We start from the raw sequence: 19,469 nt of genomic DNA on the forward strand, positions 1-19,469 counted from the left end.
CAAGAGCACAGCCCAGCCCTGCCAAGTCCAGGAGGTCGCCAACTGCCCCTCCCCAGAAACCTCAGCCTGCCACACCTCCACTCCAGATAAAAGCTTCCTGCTGACGGGGTCTGTTTGCAGGGCCACCAGAGAATTGGCCTTCAGGATGGCCCTCCCTGCCCTGCCTGCATGCCAGTTGGAGGGGCCCTAATGTCCTAGCCCGAGGGACTGCTACCCAGTCCTGTTCTCACCAGAAATGCAGCGGCTGCTCCCTTTCCAGGAAATGAGAGGAGAAAACCAAGATTAGTGATCAGGGGAGCCAGAGGATGGGCCCTCCAACAGCATCACCCTGTGCTTGGGGAGCTTGGCCCTCCCCATGGAGCTGTGATTTGACAAATCCATTTTCAAATCACAGTAGTGTAGACACACCAACCGGCTCACTCCCCTGGGGTCTGGCCCCTTTCAGTGTCTCTCGGAATCTTTTTTTTTTTTTTTTTTTTTTTTTTGGTAGCAAGGATTGAACCCAGGGACACTTGACCACTGAGCCACATCCCCAGCCCTTTTTTATATTTTATTTAGAGACAGGGTCTCACTGAGTTGCTTAGGGCCTTGCTAAGTTGCTGAGGCTGGCTTTGAACTTGTGATCCTCCTGCCTCAGCCTCCCGAGCCATTGGGATTACAGGTCTGCTCCACTGCGCCTGGCTCCATCTTTTCTTCTCTCTCTCTATGTATTTTTCTTAGTCATAGGTGGACACAATACTTTCATTTTTATTTATTTTTATGTGGTGCTGAGGATTGAACCCAGGGCCTCCCACATGCTGGTCAAGCGCTCTGCCACTGAGCCCCAGCCCTGGCCCCTCCAACTTTTGTTCTTAACCTCACATAAATAAGAATTCACACACCTCTTATACAAACTCAGACAGTAAACGTAGACAAAAAGAAGGAAATGAAACAGATCAGCACTCTGAATATTTTGTTGCAGGCCCTTGAGTCACATATGGGGACCTATGTGATTAGGTAATGACACGCGGGAGGGTGGACAGTGCTCTGGTCCTTACGTGTCCTCACCGGATCCACAAGGTGCAACTTACTGGCCAACAAGAGGATGTTGGGGTGGTTAAGTATGGAGGGTCCGGCCGTCTTGAATGGGATCAGTGATCCTATAACAGAGATCCGAGACAGCCGTTCAGCTCTCCCACCAAGGAGAACGTGGATGGAAGTGCCATCCGGGAAGCACAGAGCAGGGTTCCAGAGGCTTGATCTTGGGCTTCCCAGGCTCCAGGAGTAATATATTTCTATGGTTTATAAATTACCCATTTTAAAGTATTTTGTTGTGCCAGGAACAGTGGCGCACACCTGTAATCCCAGTGACTCGGGAGGCTGAGGCAGGAGGATCGCAAGTTCGACGCCAGCATCAGCAACTTAGCGAGGCCCATCCACTGAGAATCTTCACGTTCTTGAACATTTGTCTAGAAAGAGCACAGTGCCTGTGACTGCGTCGGCTCTGTGGGGTGGAAAGCTGACCCATGCAGAAGGGCCTTCCCAGAGCACAATGAGGCCAGGATGTCTGGCACCTCCGTCCACAGAGCAGATTCACTTACACCAAGAGCCCTTGCTCCCTGATTTCCTGGGATCAGGAAAAAAAAAGTGCTGCCGATTCCTGACTGGTTTGCTCTTTGGAAGGGTGCGGGTGTCACCTGGGTGAAGTCCTGTGGGGGCTCCCATGGGTGTGCCAGGCCCTCCTGGATCTAGAGCTGCCGGTGGCTTTGACCACCCACCATGGCCCAGTCTGGTGGTGCTGGGGACGGGGAGAGGTGGCCTCCCTGTTGTCCCCACGTGTGAAACTTCCTTCTTGGAGGCTTGAAGTACGGCCCTGCCTTCCTCCTCCCACTACATGTGTTTCTATTTGGGTGGAGGCAGTACTCTTGCTGGGTTCCCCTCGCTGGTGGGGGAAGTGGTCAGAGAAGAGATTACAAGACGTCAGCTCCTTTAAGTGTCCCCACGTGGACAGCAGTCGTGGCGATGTCCACGGGTGGTTGGAATCCTCCAGGCGATTAGGGAACGCGGCTGGTGGAGCTGATGGTCTCTAGCGGCGGCCACCACAGCTCACCCGCCATCTGCCCTGGCCTGCCACCGCCCCCGGAGATGTGGGCCTCTGTTCCTCCCACCCTGGGCCCTCGGACCTGACTGGCCCTGGGACTGCGCTGACCGAGGGAGTCCTGGGTGTGTTGTGGGACTTTGGAGTCCAGGCCTCCCGGGCACCGGCTGCCCCGCTTCCTCCCTCCCTGGGGACCCAGGCTCCTGCCATGAAGACTTCAGGCCACATGGAGGGACACGGAAGAGAAGCCAGGTTCTGTGGCCACAGCAGCAGGTGGAGGCCCAGGCAGCACACAGCCCGGCTGTGACGGCCATTGTGTTGGTCAGGGTGCTCCAGAGCAGAAGAAGCAGTAGAAACCAGAGACAGGGAGAGGCCGTGGCAGGACAGGCTGACGGCGGGGGAACCCAGGCAGGGGCAGGGCCGCAGCCCGGGGGAGTCCACGGGCTCAGCTTCCTTCTGCGTTGCAGGTACAGTTCTGTCTTCCTTGGGGACCTGCAGTCTTTTCTCTGATGGCCTTCGATGGATTGGACGAGACCCACCTATGTTGAAGAGGGAAATCTGCCCTGCTTTACCCTAAATGCTAGTCTCAGCAACATCTGGACTGGGGTTTGACCAACCGCCTGGACAACAGGGCCTGGCTGAGTCAGGATGAACCATCACAGTCAGGAAATCTCCATGAAAGGCCCTGGGTTCAGGCCACTGCTGGAGATAGAAGCAGCGGGGGCCACAGGCCAGCTGCTGTGGGAGAGTCTGGAGACCCCTCAGAAGAGCCCTCTGGGCCTCCTGAGGCCAACTCTGCAGAGCACACAGCACCCCGGCTAGCGCTAGGCCTCTCTGGGTGGATCAAGGCAGGAGTGGGTGTTGCTCACTTCTGCCTGAGGAGACCAGGGAGCTGAGATCCAGCACTTGGGCTCAGACCCATGGGACACGGGCTCCTATTCACAGGGAGTCGCTCTACAGCCCTGGCTTGCCTGCGAGGGTGAGCGGCTTCCCTAGGGGGTACCCAGCTCCGTTTTAAGGGCAACTAACTAAAACAACTTAGCTTTTTTTTTTTTTTTTTAAGATGGACATCTGAATGGGATTTGTAAAAACTCGGCCTGGCCTCTTCCAGTTCCTTGACACCTTCTCATCAGACAGATACTTTTTTCTTTTTCTTTTAAGTACCAGAGATTGGACCCAGGCATGCTTGATCACTGAGCCGCATCCCAGCCCTTTTTATTTTTGAGACAGAGTCTTGTGAAGTTGCTGAGGGCCTCACTAAATGGCTGAGGCTGGCCTTGAACTTAAGATCCTCCTGCCTCAACCTCCCAAGTCACTGGGATGACAGGTGAGCACCACTGCACTCAGATAGATGGATATTTCTAAAGCATAAATCTGATCATGTGATACCCTTGCTTAAAATCCTCTCTGGCTCCCCATGGCTCCAGATAGTTTCCCCAAAGGTGGCATGTGGTACACCAGAAGGCCTTGGGTGACAAGGGTGAATGTTGTTATTGTCATAGCCGTTTGTTTGCATGGGTATCTTCTATTTAGGACAGGACACTTATCCACTATGGGGAATAGAATAAAATTTATTACTCAGTTAAAAAAAGGAAATAAGGCTGTTACTGATCCTGGTGGTAGGGAACGGCAGGAGCCAGGCAGAGGGACTCCAAAGACTGGCCCTGGGACCCTCCACCTAGCTCTGCTTCCTGCCCTCCTCCCACCAGGTCCCCAGTGGAGGCCTGGCCCTTGTCTCCCATGGTACCGAGGTGCTAAGGCCGAGGAGAGAGGTGACTCCCTGCCGTAAGCCCCAAGGTCCTGGGCTGGCCTGAGGGAGGGCTCCCTCCACCCCAAACCCCGCACAATGCAAGCCCTCACCTCCCTGGTTTCTGTTGCTGCAGGATGAAGACCCGGGAGGCCTGGGTCAGGGCGTCTGCCCCTCCCCCGCAGGCTCCCTCTCCTCAATGTCCCCTCAGCACATGCGTCCCCAGGACCAGCCGCCTCTGCCTTTAGAAGGAGCTTGGATCAGGATCAAGGCTGTCACCGAGAGGAAGCACCCACTGTTATCACCAGCAAGTGTGGGGTATGGACCAGGGAACAGTGTGGACCGGGGCTGTTCTGTCTCAGTGAGGTAAGGTTATTGCCAGCCAGGAGCCCTGGGCCCAGCCTTCTTATATCAAAGCGGGATGCAGACAGCCTTCTGGAGGCTTCCAGCCCCTCACCCCGACCCCTCACAGCAGCTGGCCTCAGATCTCAGTTATGCCACTTATGGTGGTGACACCTGGGCTCAGGCCCTGGAGGCCCATCTGTGAAGTGGGTGTGGACAGTCCTGTCTCTTCCCTGCACACGAGGCTTCTCTTCCTCTAGACTCAGCCCTTTCCCCTCTGCAGGAGGTGGGACGGTCAGTCAAGCGTGAGTGACCCAGCTGGCCAATCAAGAAGCCCTGGGACCTGGGCTGGGGCTGTGGCTCCGTGGCAGAGCGCTCGCCTAGCATGCACGAGGCACTGGGTTCAATCCTCAGCACCACATAGATAAATATAAAATAAAGATACTGTGTCCACCTAATACTAGGCCCTGGGAGAGAAGGTCCCTGAAACGTAGAATGTGAGATTGAGGCCACAAAGCCATCTAGGGAATAAAATCAGCTCAGGGGGAAGGATGAGAAGGGGGATTGGAACCAACATCTGAGCCCCAGCAAGAGAGGCCCCTGCCCCCAAGGCCACCCCAAAGGGCAGGAGGCCCTGGCTCAATGCTCAGAATCTCAAAGAAAGCGATCAGATCTGGAGAACCATCCATTTCTTCTGTTTTGATGAGAAAAAACAAGATATAGTATAAGCAACATCTGTCATACATATGTTGTCTTTAGGCAAAAGATCAAAAATAATCTTGTTAATTAATAAGATTGATTAGTGTTCATATTAATCTAGCGGTCCTTGTATCTGAAGCACAGGGAAAGTGAACGGTTTTCTTTCCATCGGCTTGGACGTGACCATGCACATGGTGGCCTGCCATCCTCTGTCCCCACCAAATCCAGTGGGCATGTCTGTTTTTGACCACCACTGACCACCCTTCCTGGGTCCTTTTCCTCTCTGCTTCTAGAACACCACCCTCCATGCTCTTTACTATGCTGATTGCTCTTGCCCAGTCTTTTTGCCTCAGCTAGAAGTGCCACCCTTTTAGAGGTTCACTACCCACTTCCTACCCCTCCTGCCAGCTCCCCTGGTCCCCCCATTCTCCTGGCTTTGAATCCCGCACACACAGTCAGGAGACCGCAGAGTGTCCCTCTCCACCCGGAGCCCACCTCTGCTCCCTCTACTGAGGTTTCACAAACATTTTAGACTCAAATTTGCCCAAAGCAAAGCACCAGGTTTCCTCACCTCTGATTCTACGTGCCCCTCCCCCAGCTTTCCTGTCTTGGGCTTTCGAGGTTTCAAGACAAAATCCTACGACTGAGCCTCAATTCTTCTTCTTGTCCTCACTGCCCTCCCCCAGCTCCCCGCCAAATCCAGCTTCATCTCTGAAACCCTTTATGCACAGAGCACTGACATGATCAAATCCCTCTGGAGAAGAGCCCAGAGACCAGCCAGAGTGCACCACAGTGGCCCAAACCAGACAGGACGGGGACTTGGATTTGGGTGAACCTGGTGGGGATCAAAGAAATGGACATATCCAGAGAACAGTACAAGAAACCGCTCTTCTTAATGTTTTAATAATTTTTAACCAGGAATGGATGTTGGATTTTGGCAAATGTCATTTTCTGCACCTATTGAGATGATCACATGGGTTTTGTTTTGTAGTTAATATGCTGTGTACATTGACTGGGCTTTGGATATCAAACCAACCTTGCATTCCTAGGCTACACCCCATGTGTTCATGGTGATTGTTTTTACATATTGTTGGTGTGGGTTTGCTAACTTTTGTTGCATTTATTTCTTATTTTTAATATTTCTAGAATCTGAGGGATGTCATGTCTATCATTTCTAATATTGGCTATTTGTGTCTTAAATAAATTTTTACTGCTCAGTACAACCAGAGAATTTAAAGTTTTATTGATCTCTTCAATGAACTAGATTTTGGTTTTATTAATTTTTATCTATTATTTTCCTGATTACTATTTCACTAATTTTTTTCATTCTGATCCTTATTATTTCCCTCTTCATTTTCACTTGGTTATAGTTTGTGCTCTTCTTTTTTTGATTTACTAAAGTGGAAGTTGAAGACACTGACTTGAGACTGTCTGCTTTTGTTTTTCCTAAAAGAGACCATTGGGGCTTCAGATCTGCTCCCTGGACTGCCTTGGTGGTATCCCACAAAGGTGGACACAGTGTGTTCTCCTTTTCTTTCTGTTCCAAAACACTTTCTGATTTTTATTTTGATTTCTTATTTGATCCAATTATTATTAAGAAATTAGTTATTTCATTTTCAATTATTGAGAATTTTCCATTCACCTTTCTGTTTATAATTTCTTTTTAAATTCTGTTTTGTAGAACTTGAATCCTTATAAATCTATTAATCATAGTTTTATGTCTGTGAGTATAAAATATATCTTGAAAAATATTCCATGTAACCATAAAGAATGGGTATTCTTCTATTTCTGAATGAAGGGTTCTCTAAGTGCCAAATGGTGAATCTTATTAACAGTATTGTTAAAATCTTCTTTTAGCTACTATTTATTTTTATTTTATTATTTTTGCAATTCTGCTTTTTTTTTTCTTTAAAAATGTGTATAAATTAGCAAGTTATTGAGGTAAACTTACATATTCCAAGAAATGATCTGGCTCTGAAACAGGATATTCAAATTGCCTAGACTTTTATATTTATTGTTTTAAAACCATTACATATAATAGTCTTTCAAGTGATACTTCATAAAATTATAGGTGTCAATCACATATAAATTAACTCAAATTTCACATATTGAAAACATCAATAAATTAAAAATAATTATAATAGTGTCAGTTCTTAGAGGACAACTCAAGTGGGTCCCCAGGGGACAGGGTGTGATTCCTGGTCACAGGAAGGAAGACCCATGAACAGTAGGCTCAGACGCCCTCCCTGGCCACTTGCTGGTGGCCCTCGGTAGCTGCGGGAAGCTTCCCGCTGCCAGGACATGCTGCAGGGTCGTGGGCTCCTGCCAGTCTCTCTCCTTTGGGGTAGCATTTACAGTTGGGCTGGGGAAGATGGTTTTATCTGGATTCCTCACCCTCGTTTCGCATCAGGACCTGGAGCAGGGCTTTGGTACCCGACTGCTCACGCTTGGCTCTGTCCTTCTTGTCCTGAAGTCTGTCCTTGACCGACTCCAGGTAGATCTGAAACTCCGGAAACCCAGAGGCGATTCTCAAAACTCAGTCGTCCATCCGGAGGACACCCAACCTAGAAGCCTGGCCTCCTGGGTCATCTCTGGAAGGTCCAGCTTGTCTGGGTGCACTGTCCCCCAGTTCTGGACACAGCTTTCCTTGTCCTTGCGCAGCTCTTTCCCATTTTGAAGATTTCCTTGCAAGGGCAGGATATCTGATGGCTGGTTTTTCACAGAGAGGTTTATTGCTGTGAGACCACCTTGAATTCTCCAGGGATTTCCCGGGTGGGGAAGGTGGTGGTCACCAGTAGCTGCAGCCCCCAAAGGCCAATGGAGGGAAGGCTTCCCTGATGGGGCTGTCCAAGGTGGACGTGTGGCATCTAGAAGTTATCATCATAGCCCCCTCTGTGGCTTGATTTGACTCTGATGGTGGCCTGGTTCTGGGTTCTGATCCCCTTCCCCTCTGATGCCTGAGGTTTCCTGATTGGCTCAGGCTTGGACAGACCCCACCTTCCCCAGGAGGACTTCTTCTGCTTGGTCTCCTGCGAGGGATCCTGGATCTGCTGCCCCACCAGTCAGTCTCCTGTCCCTCTCCTCCGTCCTGGGACTTGAATGACTGTGTGAATGTTGGCTCTGTTGACGGTACCCCACGGATCTCCAGGACGGTTCCTTTCCTTGTCTATTGTACAGGAGGGGATCATTCCTCATTTTCTGTCTTCAAGTTCACCAATTCCTTCCTTATTGTCTCTGAACTACTATTGAGCCTCTCTGCTGAGTTTGGTTTCAGATATTATATTTTTTAACTTCATAATTTTTGGCTTACCTTTTAGTCCTTTACCTACATTTTAAAATGATTTCCATTTTATTCTTTTGTTTCAAGGTGTATGAAATTGTCCATTGAATAGCTTTTCTGAGCCCTGCATTCAGATGCTCTCCAGAAGATTCCAACAATTGAGCAAACTTCGTGTTGGCCTCCGTGGATGGTCTTTTTTTTTTTTTTTTTGGTACTGGGGATTGGACTCAGGGGCACCCAGCCCTATTTTGTATCTTATTTAGAGACAAGGTCTCACTGAATTGCTTCGGGCCTCACTTTTGTTGAGGCTGGCCTTCAACTTGCAATTCTCCTGCCTCAGCCTCCTGAGCCGCTGGGATGACAGGCGTGGCCACCGCGTCTGGCCCGTGGATGGCCTTTTCTCATTCAGATTGTGATTGTCCTGGTTTTTCATACGAGAGGTGATTTTGCATGATGTCCTAGACATCATGCTATATGCAGGACCCTGGGTCCTACTCAACCTTGTTTATCTGGCAGTCGCTCTATTTCGGTGTAATGCCTCGGCTGTGGTAGTAGCAGATGCTCAGTTCCAGCCCAGCTGACACAGTCCTGGTGAAAATGAAGAGCCAATCACAGCACCTGGCTGCCCTGCGTGGGGGTGCCCGGTCTGTTCCCCTCCCCTCCAGGCCCTGCCAACATGGTGAGAAGCAGAGGGAGGAGCGTGGTTTGCAGTGCTCCCTCTCTGTCCACCTCCTGCTGCAGCTTCTCCCAGACCGGCCCAAACCAGCAGGGCTAGGTGGGCACGCGGAGGGCCAAGGAGCCCCTCTTCTCGCGGCCTCTGCCCTGCGGCTGGTGCCAGGCTGGGCTCGAGGTACAGCTCCTGTGGGAGAACTGGGCTGCTGCCAGCTTCTGCCCCCTAGGGAGTGACCCTCAGCTCCTACTGAGGTCACCATGCAGGGCTGAGGGGGGGTCCTCCTGGAGGTAGTGACTCGGACATCTCGCTCTTCTGCTTACTTTGCAGATATTTAAAAATGACACAACAAGTGAAACCAAATGCATGGATCCGCCAACCAGGGAGTCCCCTGAGCACCCTGTCCAGCTGCAGGATGAGCAGAGCTGGGGAGAGCGCGAGGCCAGCTTGCCCAGGGGCAAGCACGTGGCCAGCTCACCTGGGGAAGTAGCTCATCAGGAAGCCTCCCAGGTGACTCCTAGTGCCCCAAGCACCTGCAAAGTCTGCTCATAGCCCTGGGGCTCAGTGGCAGAGCCCTGGCCTAGCAGGTGCTATGCCCAGGGTTCAGTCCCCTGGGCTGCAAAAAATAAACATTCAGGATAAATCAGTAGTTTCTAATTGCAAAAGTAATATAAGCTCATTATAAAATAATCATGCATCATAAAAAAGAAAACATTTAGAGAATGAGATCCCTCTATATTTACACCTCTGTGTATCTATAGCCATTCAGATTTTCTTCTTGTGTGTGTGACATAGAATGCCATCGGAGCAGACCTATTTTTTCTGTAATTTCTTCCTTTCATTTAAACATTCTACTAGGAGCTGTCTGGAAAAATAGAATAGATTGCTCTTTAGAAGAAGATAAAAATAGATGAAAGGAAGATGCTTTTTGTGTCTATTTCAAGATCATGACAATTGTATCTGTTTTAATATCTGGTGGGAAGCAGGGCACGGGGGTGCACGTCTGTGATCCCAGTGGCTCAGGAGGCTGAGGCAGGAGGATGGTGAGTTCAAAGCCAGCCTCAGCAACTTAGTGAGGCCCTGAGCACATCAGCAAGACCCTGTGTCCAAAAAATCTATAAAAAAAAAAAAGAGCTGGGGATGTGGCTTGGTGGTTAGACACCCCTGGGTTCGATCCCTACTGCTAAAACAAACAAATAACAACAAAAAACCCAGAACAAATCCTGCAGGAGCTACATGAGAATTTTTACCTTCATACAGAACTTTACATAAATATTATGCCTTTCACCTAAGGACAAAATATGCATCCAGAGCAGTGAAATAACGCAGGTAGCAAGACCCTGAAGTTTAGGTGGCAGTCAGTGTCTCAGGTGGGCAGGTGGCAGCTGGGCTTTGGGCGGTGCCCTCACCCCCCTCCCCCAGGCAGAATGACTCAGCAAAGTCAAGGCCTGGGGCACAGAGGCTGCCACAGTCAGAAGCTGCCAGAGGAACATTCTCCTCAGCTGGCCGATTTCTCTTTTAAGATCATGAAAGTGTTTTAGGTTCCTCTTTGTCCTTTTGCAAATAACCTGCTCAGTGACAGTGCCTGCCGGGCAAGTCAGGGTGGGGGGTGCAAATGTCCTGAGGCTGGAATGGTTTCCCCTGGAGTTTGCATATCTTCTTCTCTGCACTTAACCCTAGCACCTGATTTACATTGAGGTTCTCACATCATTGATTGACGGCCCCACAGTGATCCGGCCCCACAGTGATCCGTGCCTATTTCAAAGGCAGCACCCTGATTGGGCAGCAGTGGCCGGAAGTATGGGACAAAGGAAGAGGACAGATGCGTGGGGAGGGGGTGGCCGGCGCCCCTCTGAGCAGAGCACTGCCTGGGCCTCCCTGGGTCCCACAGCGAGGCTTTCTCTGAGGCGCTCTCTGCCCTCCCTGCTGCTCCCTGGTTGGTGGACAGGTTTTCTCAGTGGGGTTGTTTAAGAGAATGAGATTCCTGAGGCTTCTCAGAGTTAGTTGCAGTGAACTGATGAGTTTGGACTGGACAGCGGATCTCCTCCTGGCCACCCAGGTCTCACGAAGATATTTCTACTGTAATGTCACGTGGTACTAAGTTAAAAAAAAGAAACAAAACATCACAACCCCCCTGGCCAGCTGCTGGCTCCTGGCTGTGAGGGCTGTTCATTCTCTTGCATGCAGTATTGAGCCTGCCCTGAGTGCATCCACATGGCCACGTGGACAATAATCCTCATTTCAGTACATATCTAAACACAGCCGGGTGCAGTGATGCTTGCCTGTAATCCCAGCAGCTCAGGAGGCTGAGACAGGAGAATTGCAAGTTCAAAGCCAGCCTCAGCAATTTTACAAGGCACTAAGCAACTCAGCGAGACCCTGTCTCCAAATAAAACATTTTTTAAAAAGGGCTGGGGATGTGGCTCAGTGGTTCAGTGACCCTGGTTCAATCCCGTGCTAAAAACAAAACAAAAACACTTAACAATACACAATCATGTGAGCACTGCATACATTTATCAAATCGCCAGTTAGAGAACAACTCTCTGATGACCCTCTCCTCCATACTTTGGGTTATTTTCACTGTAGAGAGGACCATGGTCTCTTTTGCAGTTCTTGACACATGATAACCCCACCCCCACCCCGGGGGGACATTGTAAGAAGGCGCACTGTCAAGAGCCCGGTGCAAGGTGCGCGCTTTCACCCTGTATTTGCCCGCGTTGCGAACTGTCATTAAACGTTGGTTTTCTCTGAAACGTGCTCCTTCCTGGTATTTCCACTTCCTATCGTGGACGTGGAGTGACTTTCCATAGACCGGTCAGGCCACCCGGCTTTCCCTTGGTGTCTGCATCCTTGCGATCTTGTCACCCCGCCGTGGACGTCAGGCATGCTGTGTGTCGTGAGCCAGGTTAATTTTTCATTTGAAGTAAAGGTTCCCTCCTTCCTTCCTCCGAGAGGACTTGGCGAGGCTTTGTCCTGCCACGGTCAAATGGGCACTGGTCTCCCCGCCCACGGGCGTTGACCAGTTGGGCTGGACTGAGCTCCAGAGGCCAGCTCTTGCTTGGCTGCCCTTTTGGTGACATCATTTATACCTGGGTGTTCAGTGGATACTGGACTGAGAAGGAATCCAACGTGCGAGGACTGTATTCAGTCACAGGACAGTGACATCTAAGGGTTCCCTCGGGGGCTGGTGACTTCACTCAAGGAGGCTCTAAAACACTGTCCCTTCCTACAGCCACCATGTCACTAGGCATGGCCTCTCTGTGCGGGGAGACCACACAAGCAGGGCCAGAGTCTCGAATTGAAGCGGGAGGCGGCAGGAGGAGAGACCGTGGCCCTCGGCTGTGCTCCTGCTTGGCAGCCTCACGCTGTCCACGGACCCTTCCAGCAGGACTGCTTCCTTGCTGGGCATCGGCCCCACGGAGCTGTCCCAGGAGAGGAAATAGTGAGATGGCCTCTCCCCAGGGCAGGAGGAAGGCTGCCCCTCCACTGGCTGCCCGCTAAGTCCCTGGGTGGAAGGGACCTCAGGCCTGATCATGGAAGGGGTGCATTCTAAGGACAAAGTAACCACTGCTGGCCTCTGGTAGGGTGACAGGAGAAGCCCCACACAGAAGAGATGGAGAGTCCTGACCCAGTGGTCGGACAGAAAGGCCCTGGGAGCAGGGTCCTCCTGCGGCCCATGTTGCAGATGGGAAAAGACCAGCACAGGAGGAGGCAAGCGGGTGGCCCTCGATGGCAGCCTCCAGAAACAGCAGCTGCCTGTCCACAGCCTTTCTGCTGGGCACGTCACCTTCCTAAGACGGTGGGCTCTGGGGACTGTGTCTCCATCGCCCCTGGGGATAAGGCAGGGTAGAGCCAGAGGTGACAGGCAGACAGGAGGCACCTGAGGCCCTGGAGAGTGAGCAGAGGGATAGGACCTGGGCGGCCTGCCCTGGAGCAGGAGGGGCCAGGAGGAGATCCACCTGCGGCAGCCATCCAGGGCCGGGCACGGTGGGCGTGCCTGAGAGTCGGCCTGGACAACCTGCGGAGCCGGGTGACCTAAACCTCCTCGAAAGCCCGTCCTGCCCCATCCCATTTGCTTGAGTAGGGTTTGGAGGTCTTAATCAGAACCAGATGCTTTGGTTCAAAATGGGGGAAGAGAAGAAGTAGCCAGAAGAGTTAGAATGCAAGGGAGGGCTAGGGTCGGTGAGGGCGGCCGAGTGTCCATCCTTCTTGGACTGTGAAGAGGGCTCAGTCCATTCCACTGGCTGTCACAGAAGGAGGCAGGCAGCGGGAGGGGTGGGGGTGGGGGTGGGTGTTGGGGTCCCGGGTGCTGTTGCTTGGCTTTACAGAAGGAAAGATCCAGGAAAAAAAAATGGAAAAGTTGAAGAAATGGGTCAAACTGCCAAATGACCGATCACCATTTCCTCAAAGTTAATCAGCTGGAAAAGAACTTGCTAGAAACTAATTTGTTAAAAGATCTGTTTCCCTAATGAGCGATTCCTGGAATTTACCCAAAAGTTGTTTTGGTTAATTACTTGAAAAAAAATATGGCTATTTGTGTGCTCAGTGTGTTCCCACAACAGTGAGGACTTCCCCCTGGGTTTTGTTTTCTATTTCACTTGGGCCCGGGAGCTCAGCTGGGTCTGCACAAGTCAGGTGTATGGTCACTGGCCATTTGGCCACGGACTTCCCAGTCCACCTCTGGTGAGCGTCAGGTTTGTGTGGGTTGCCACATTTCAGGAGTGAAGTGTTTCTTGAATGCACAATAATTCGGGGTCGGGGGCAATGGATGGGGTTTCCCTTAACTGTGTTTACTGTCAGCTCTAATTTTAAATGCTTGTGTCTAAATCGGACTCTAGTTCCCACTTTAGGATCTGTTGTTGAGGAAGTTGTCATGGATTTGCAAAAAAATGAACATGCAGAAAAAAAAAAAAAAAACCTTTTCCTTGGCTGACTGCCCGACCACTTTGAAAAAATAGAGAAGATGCAAATTGGTGTAAAATTACCCTTGAAGGGCAAAACCAGCCTTTCTGCAAACCAAAGGTTAAAATTCAAAAAGCCTCGTGAATTGCCAAAACCTTTATAAGTAATCATTGAGGAACAGTTGGCTTCCCAAATGGGAACCACATGCCTGTAAAGTCCAGAGAAGACAGGGTGGAGGGATCCAAAATAAGACCTCTCAGCTACAGAAAACCAGAGGTCAAAGTGGGAAAAAAAAAATCATTAACGGATTTGGAAACTGCCTTATGAAACGTATTTTTGCACATTTCACAAGTGATTACCAGACTGAGGTTCAGATTTGGTAGTCTGTGAAATTGGTCGTTTGGTAAATTGATTTTTAACATAGTGGAATTTTTTTTTTTTTTAGCACAATGGGAATCAGTCACTGTGAAATGTGGCTTTTGGCAAATTTTCTTCCAGCAAATTGGCCCATGTCTGAAGGAGATGGTGAGAGCCAGGCAGACAGAGACCTAGCTATTTTGAAAGGAGGATGGACTGGGCCCCACGTGCTCAAACCCTGCTGGAGACAGGGAGTGGCAGGGTGCACACAGAGACCTGCAGGGAGAGCCGAGTGGCACAGCGTGGAGCCCTTGCCCAGAGCGCACAGGGCCCTGGGTCCCATCAGAGACGGGGCGTAAAGGAGGCAGGAGTAGTGCCAGAGGCTCAGCTTCCAGGTGCTGGGTCTTGTGCTGAGAGGCGCCACGACATCCCTGAGGACAGAGGGGCCCATGGGGAGCTGCAGGGACAGGGAGGACATGGAAGCCTCAGCCACAGGATGTGGGAATTTTTCCAGCACCATCTCTCCCCCTCCTGGGGGTGGACCAGCTGGAGCCCGCCCAGGTGGGACGTTTCTGGACAGAGAAGGTTCCAGGGTGTGGAGCAGGCACTAGCCATGAGAAGCCCGGAGCAGGGTGTCCAGTGCACCACGGGATCCCAGCAGTGTGGAAACCCAGCGTGGCCAGGGGGGGAAGCCATACAGGCCTGGAGCCGGCTGAGGTGAAGCAGGGGCCAGCTGGGGGGCCGGGGACAGGAGGGAACCAGAAGGAGGTCTACAGGACACAAAGGTGGACCGCGTGGCCCTGGGTGCAGGGGCGGCCGGGAGAGGGGCTGGGGACCTGGGAGGCCATGGTGCTGTTGAGCCAACCATGCAGACCCTGAAGTTGCCGGGGACAAGGACACGGCCTGAAAGAGGCTCGAGAGCTGTGTGTGGACACCGGCCTGCAGCCCCCACCCCAGTCCCACAGGGGCACACAAACACACTGCTACCATGGCTGCCTCTGTCATCTGGACCACCAGGGCTTTCAGACTCCCCTGTGTCCCCCCCCCCCCATGTCCTTTGTTCGTGTCCCTGCTGGGATGGCAATTAACAGAGTCACACCTCAGAAACCCGTTTCCGGGCAGACTTGGGCATTCATCCATGAGAGTAGAATAAATGAGTCTGTTTCTGCCTTTGAGCCGTCCCCTCTGTCTTTCCTCCCACTCCTGGGGACAGCAGCCCCCAGCCCAGGTGCCATGGCTGCTTCCGCACTCCGCGGGGCCACCTGAGAGCAGGGCCCTGGGCCCCACAGCTCCTGCCTCTCCCAGCTCAGCGCCCCTGGCAGCCCCTCAGGGCCACAGGCTGGAAAACCCCAATTAAAATGCTCATGGGGCACCTGGAAGGGGCAGAGCACCCAGCACCCAGCACCCAGCCTCCCACCCAGGGCTGCTGCTGCCTGCTGCGGCTGGGTACAGCACCTGACAGGTGCATTACACACAGCGACGTTCTAGCTCTGCTTCTGACTCTCCTCCCACACTGAGCTCCTTGAGTGAGTCCCCTGCTCTCAGGCCTTGGGACCGGGGCCTCTCCACCCCCACCAGCCCTGCCCACCCTTATCATGTGCCAGGCATCGAGTCCCACGGCTCATGAGACACCGGCCTACACCAGAGCCCTATGTAAGTCCTGTTGTCTCTGTCTCCATTCTGCCACCTGGGAGAGAGGGGGACCATGCCACCCCTGTCTGCCACTCACATCCAGCACAATAAAACTGGCTGACATTGTGACTTTAAAGGTCACCCCCCCACCCCACCCCCACCCCCGCCAGACTGACTTAGGTCCAAACTGTGGGACTTAATGAAGTTCAGAGTCTCCCTCCGGCAACAAGAGCGCACCCGGCGCCGCATCTCACCTCCATGCACCGCACAGGCAGCTACTCGTGGACGGGGAGGGCCTCCTGCCCAGTGAACCCCACGCAGATGGAAAATACCGTCCACTGAAGACACATCTAATCCATCCCCCACCTGGTCATCCTAGCTCAGCCCACTCCCTAAATGTGCTGGAGACACCGCGTCAGCCTGCAGCTGGGCAGAGTCACTGGCACAGTACAACGGGGAACATGGCACCCACGTCCAGGAACCGGGAAAGCTGGCGGAAGACTCCGGAGAGTGGGGAGGAGAGGCAGCCGGCCGGCCTCCATGGCACCCAGCCCCTCCCACCCAGGGGGTGTCCAGGAGGCCACCTGCCCAGGCAGGACCCTCACACTCCCTGGCAGATTCTGCCCCCTCCCCTGGAGCGGAAGTGGGGACCCGTGGGCAGCAGGCCACCAGCCCTGGCAGGGAGGCACCCCAGGGGTGTAAGCAGAAGACAGAAATGGGCAAGTTCATAATCACAGTGCTTCAGACCCGCTGGCCACGGCGGACATAAAGACCACGTGGAGCCTCAGCGAGGATGGGCAGGAGGCCAGCACAGAGCCCAGGGCTGCGCTGAGGTGCACATCCTACGAGGGTCTCAGAGGAGTCCCCGCCGGTCTCACACAGCGGCATCCAGAAGCATCTGCCAACCCTCTACTACCACGTAGATGACGTCCTGCCACCCTTCTCTGACCAAGGCAGACGCCCAGGAAATCCACGACAGAACTGAAGGAGAATACAACTTAGCAAAGGCATGGGGTGACCAGTCAGGGCTGAGAGAGAGCATTTTAAAGCAATCCGAGTCCTCAAGAACGTAGAAAGGAAGAACAAAATAAACTCCATGAAAGCAGAAGGAAGGACACAGAAAATACATTGGGGCTGGGTACGGTGGCACCACCTGTGATCCCAGCAGCTCAGGAGGCTGAGGCAGGAGGATCGAAAGTTTGAGGCCAGCCTCAGCAATTTAGCAGGGCACTGAGCAGCTCAGTGAGACCCTGTCTCTAAATAAAAAAATGAAAAGGACTGGGATGTAGCTCAGTGGTTAAGTGCCCCTGGGATCAATCCCTGGTACCAAAAAAAAAAAAAAAAAAAAAAGGAACAGAAAGCAATAAAGATGAGCATATGTGTGCGTGTGTATGTGTGTGTGCACACTCACACACATATACACATACCAGAAAATAGAGAAAATCTGTGAAACAAAAATAGTTCTTGAAAGAGCAATAAGAATGATGACGAGCCTCTAGGAAGATTGACAAAGGACAAAAGGGAGAAGACACAAATTACCAATGTTAGGAACGAAACACGTTGTCACCCGAGACCCTGCAGACGTCAAAAGATTAATGGGAAAATTCTATGAATAATGCCTACCACATTACTCTGACAGCGGAGATGGAAGGCACAGGCTTCTCGAGAAGCACAAACCCACCCACCAAGTTTAATGGCGCCAGCCGGATGGCCTGGTCACCGTGAAGGAGGCTCCGTTCATAGTTTAAAACTCCATAGAAAGAATTGGCAGGTCCAGCACTTTTCACGGGGAAATTCAGCCAAAGACAGTGGGAAGGTGAACACCAGTCTTGCACGCGTCATCCAGGACAGGAGGGAAGGGACATGTCCCCCTGGGCTCTAAGACACCAGTACTGCCCTGACACTAGAGCCAGAGAAGGACAATATGAAAGGTGGATGTTAGAGTCCAGTACTCCTCATGAACACAGACCTCACAAAACCTCAGGAAATGCCAGCAAATAGAATTCAGTGACATTAAAAAAAAGATCCTACACGATGACCAAGTGGCGTTTATCCCAGAGAGGCAAGGCCAGCTCCATGTTGTGATGTTAACCAGAGTAATCCATCATCTCAGCAGGCCGCGGGAGGAGGAGTCACAAGATCATCTCAACCAGTGCAGAAAAGACAAACAGGAAATCCAACACCCGTTTATGACGAGAACTCTCAAGAAATAACAATAGGGGGAAATTTCCTCTATTCCGTTAAAAATGTGGACAAAGAACCTATTGGTGTAGCCTCCTACCTAAGGATGAAAAAATGAATCCTTTCCCCTAGATCACAAGGATAGTTGTTCGACGTCATAGCGTAAGTTCTAGACAGAGTAATAGGCAAGAATGGGAACGGAAAGGTGCTCAGACCAGAGAAGAAAACCGTCCTCGTCATCTGTAGATGACATCAGGTGTGGGGTCAGAACCCCGAGGAATCTACCCCAAAGCAGCAGCAAGAAGAACGCAGCTTCCAGAAGTTAGCAGTGCTCTCTGCGGGGTCACAGGGCTGACATCTCAGCAGGTGATTGCACTTCTGTACACCAGCAGTGAACACACAGACACCCTGGATAAAAATACCAGGCCGTGTTCCATCTCCCTCACATGGACGCACTTGCGTAATCCAGAGTGCGAAAAACTGTAATCCAGCAAAACAGGCACACGTAGTTGTGTGCTCCAACTACACAGTGCTGATGAAATCAAAGCTCATCTTTTCTTCCTTCCTTCCTTCCTTCCTTCCTTCCTTCCTTCCTTCCTTCCTTCCTTCCTTCCTTCCTTCCTTCCTTCCTTCCTTCCTTCCTCTCTTTCTTTCTTTCTTTTTTTCTTGTGCTGGGGATCAGAGCCGGGGCGTCACACATGCCAGGGAAGTGCTGTGTCATTCAGCCATGTCCCCAGCCCCCAAAGATGATCTTAATAATGGGAAGAACATGTCACGTTCCCAGATTGGAAGAGTCAAGATGGTAAAGATGTCAATTCTCCCTACGTTCTCATAGAGCTTCAGCAAAATTCCTATAGAAGCTATCAGCAAACTTGTCTCTAGATACAGGCAAGATTACTGTAAGATGTGTTTGGAAAGTCCAAGGAACTCAAACAGCTTAAACAAGTCCAAAAAAGCAGGAAGAAGTGAGAACAGTCACTCTGTCTCTTGAACGTGAAGGTCACCGTAGGGCAAGAGTGATGGGGACAGTGTGACATTGGCAGATCTGGGTACACTAATCAAAAATAGACCCACAAATGTGGCTGAATGATTTCTGATAGAAGTTCAAAATGGATTCAGTGGATGAAGGATGGTCTTCCACAGAGGGTGCTGGAGTAACTGGGGTCAGATTGATTGATTGATTGATAGATGATGGACAGGTAGATACACAGATTGTTGGGAGTCGCCCCGCTCCAAAGACAACTTTCTCATCCCCCAAGAAGAGCCGTCCAATGGTGAGCCCTGCTGGCTCACATGATCCTGCCATCCAATGGTGAGTCCTGCTGGCTCACCTGATCCTTACCCACCAATCAGACTAGCCCTGCTGGCTCACCTGATCCTTACCCACCAATCAAAAGCACCCCATGCCAGCTGTCAAACCACCCCCAGCTCTATAAATATGCAGAGCTGTTCCTCAATAAACAGGCATTTTCCCCTGAAGGCAAGCCTTGATCATTCTTTCACAGATGATAGAGAGAGATGAGAGATAGATGATATATGATTGGCTGATAAATAAATGGATGAATGATAGATAAATGATAGG

General features: G+C 51.5%; 1 protein-coding gene across 2 annotated transcripts in view; it reads left to right on the forward strand.

The window, feature by feature from the left end:
- Positions 1-19,469, forward strand: part of BCL2L11 (BCL2 like 11) — an 82,579-nt gene that overhangs the window by 56,666 nt on the left and 6,444 nt on the right. Inside the window, exons 4-6 of one of the 2 annotated variants that reach the window (XR_014018641.1) lie at positions 3,141-3,404; positions 3,961-4,190; positions 9,146-9,325. The exons of the other annotated variant lie outside the window; for it this stretch is intronic. The gene's annotated coding sequence lies outside the window, so the exon portion shown is untranslated. The remainder of the gene's footprint in view (positions 1-3,140; positions 3,405-3,960; positions 4,191-9,145; positions 9,326-19,469) is intronic. 2 annotated transcript variants of the gene reach the window in all.

This window comes from Spermophilus citellus (genome assembly GCF_964194105.1).
Source record: "Spermophilus citellus genome assembly, chromosome: 13".
NCBI lineage: Eukaryota > Metazoa > Chordata > Mammalia > Rodentia > Sciuridae > Spermophilus > Spermophilus citellus.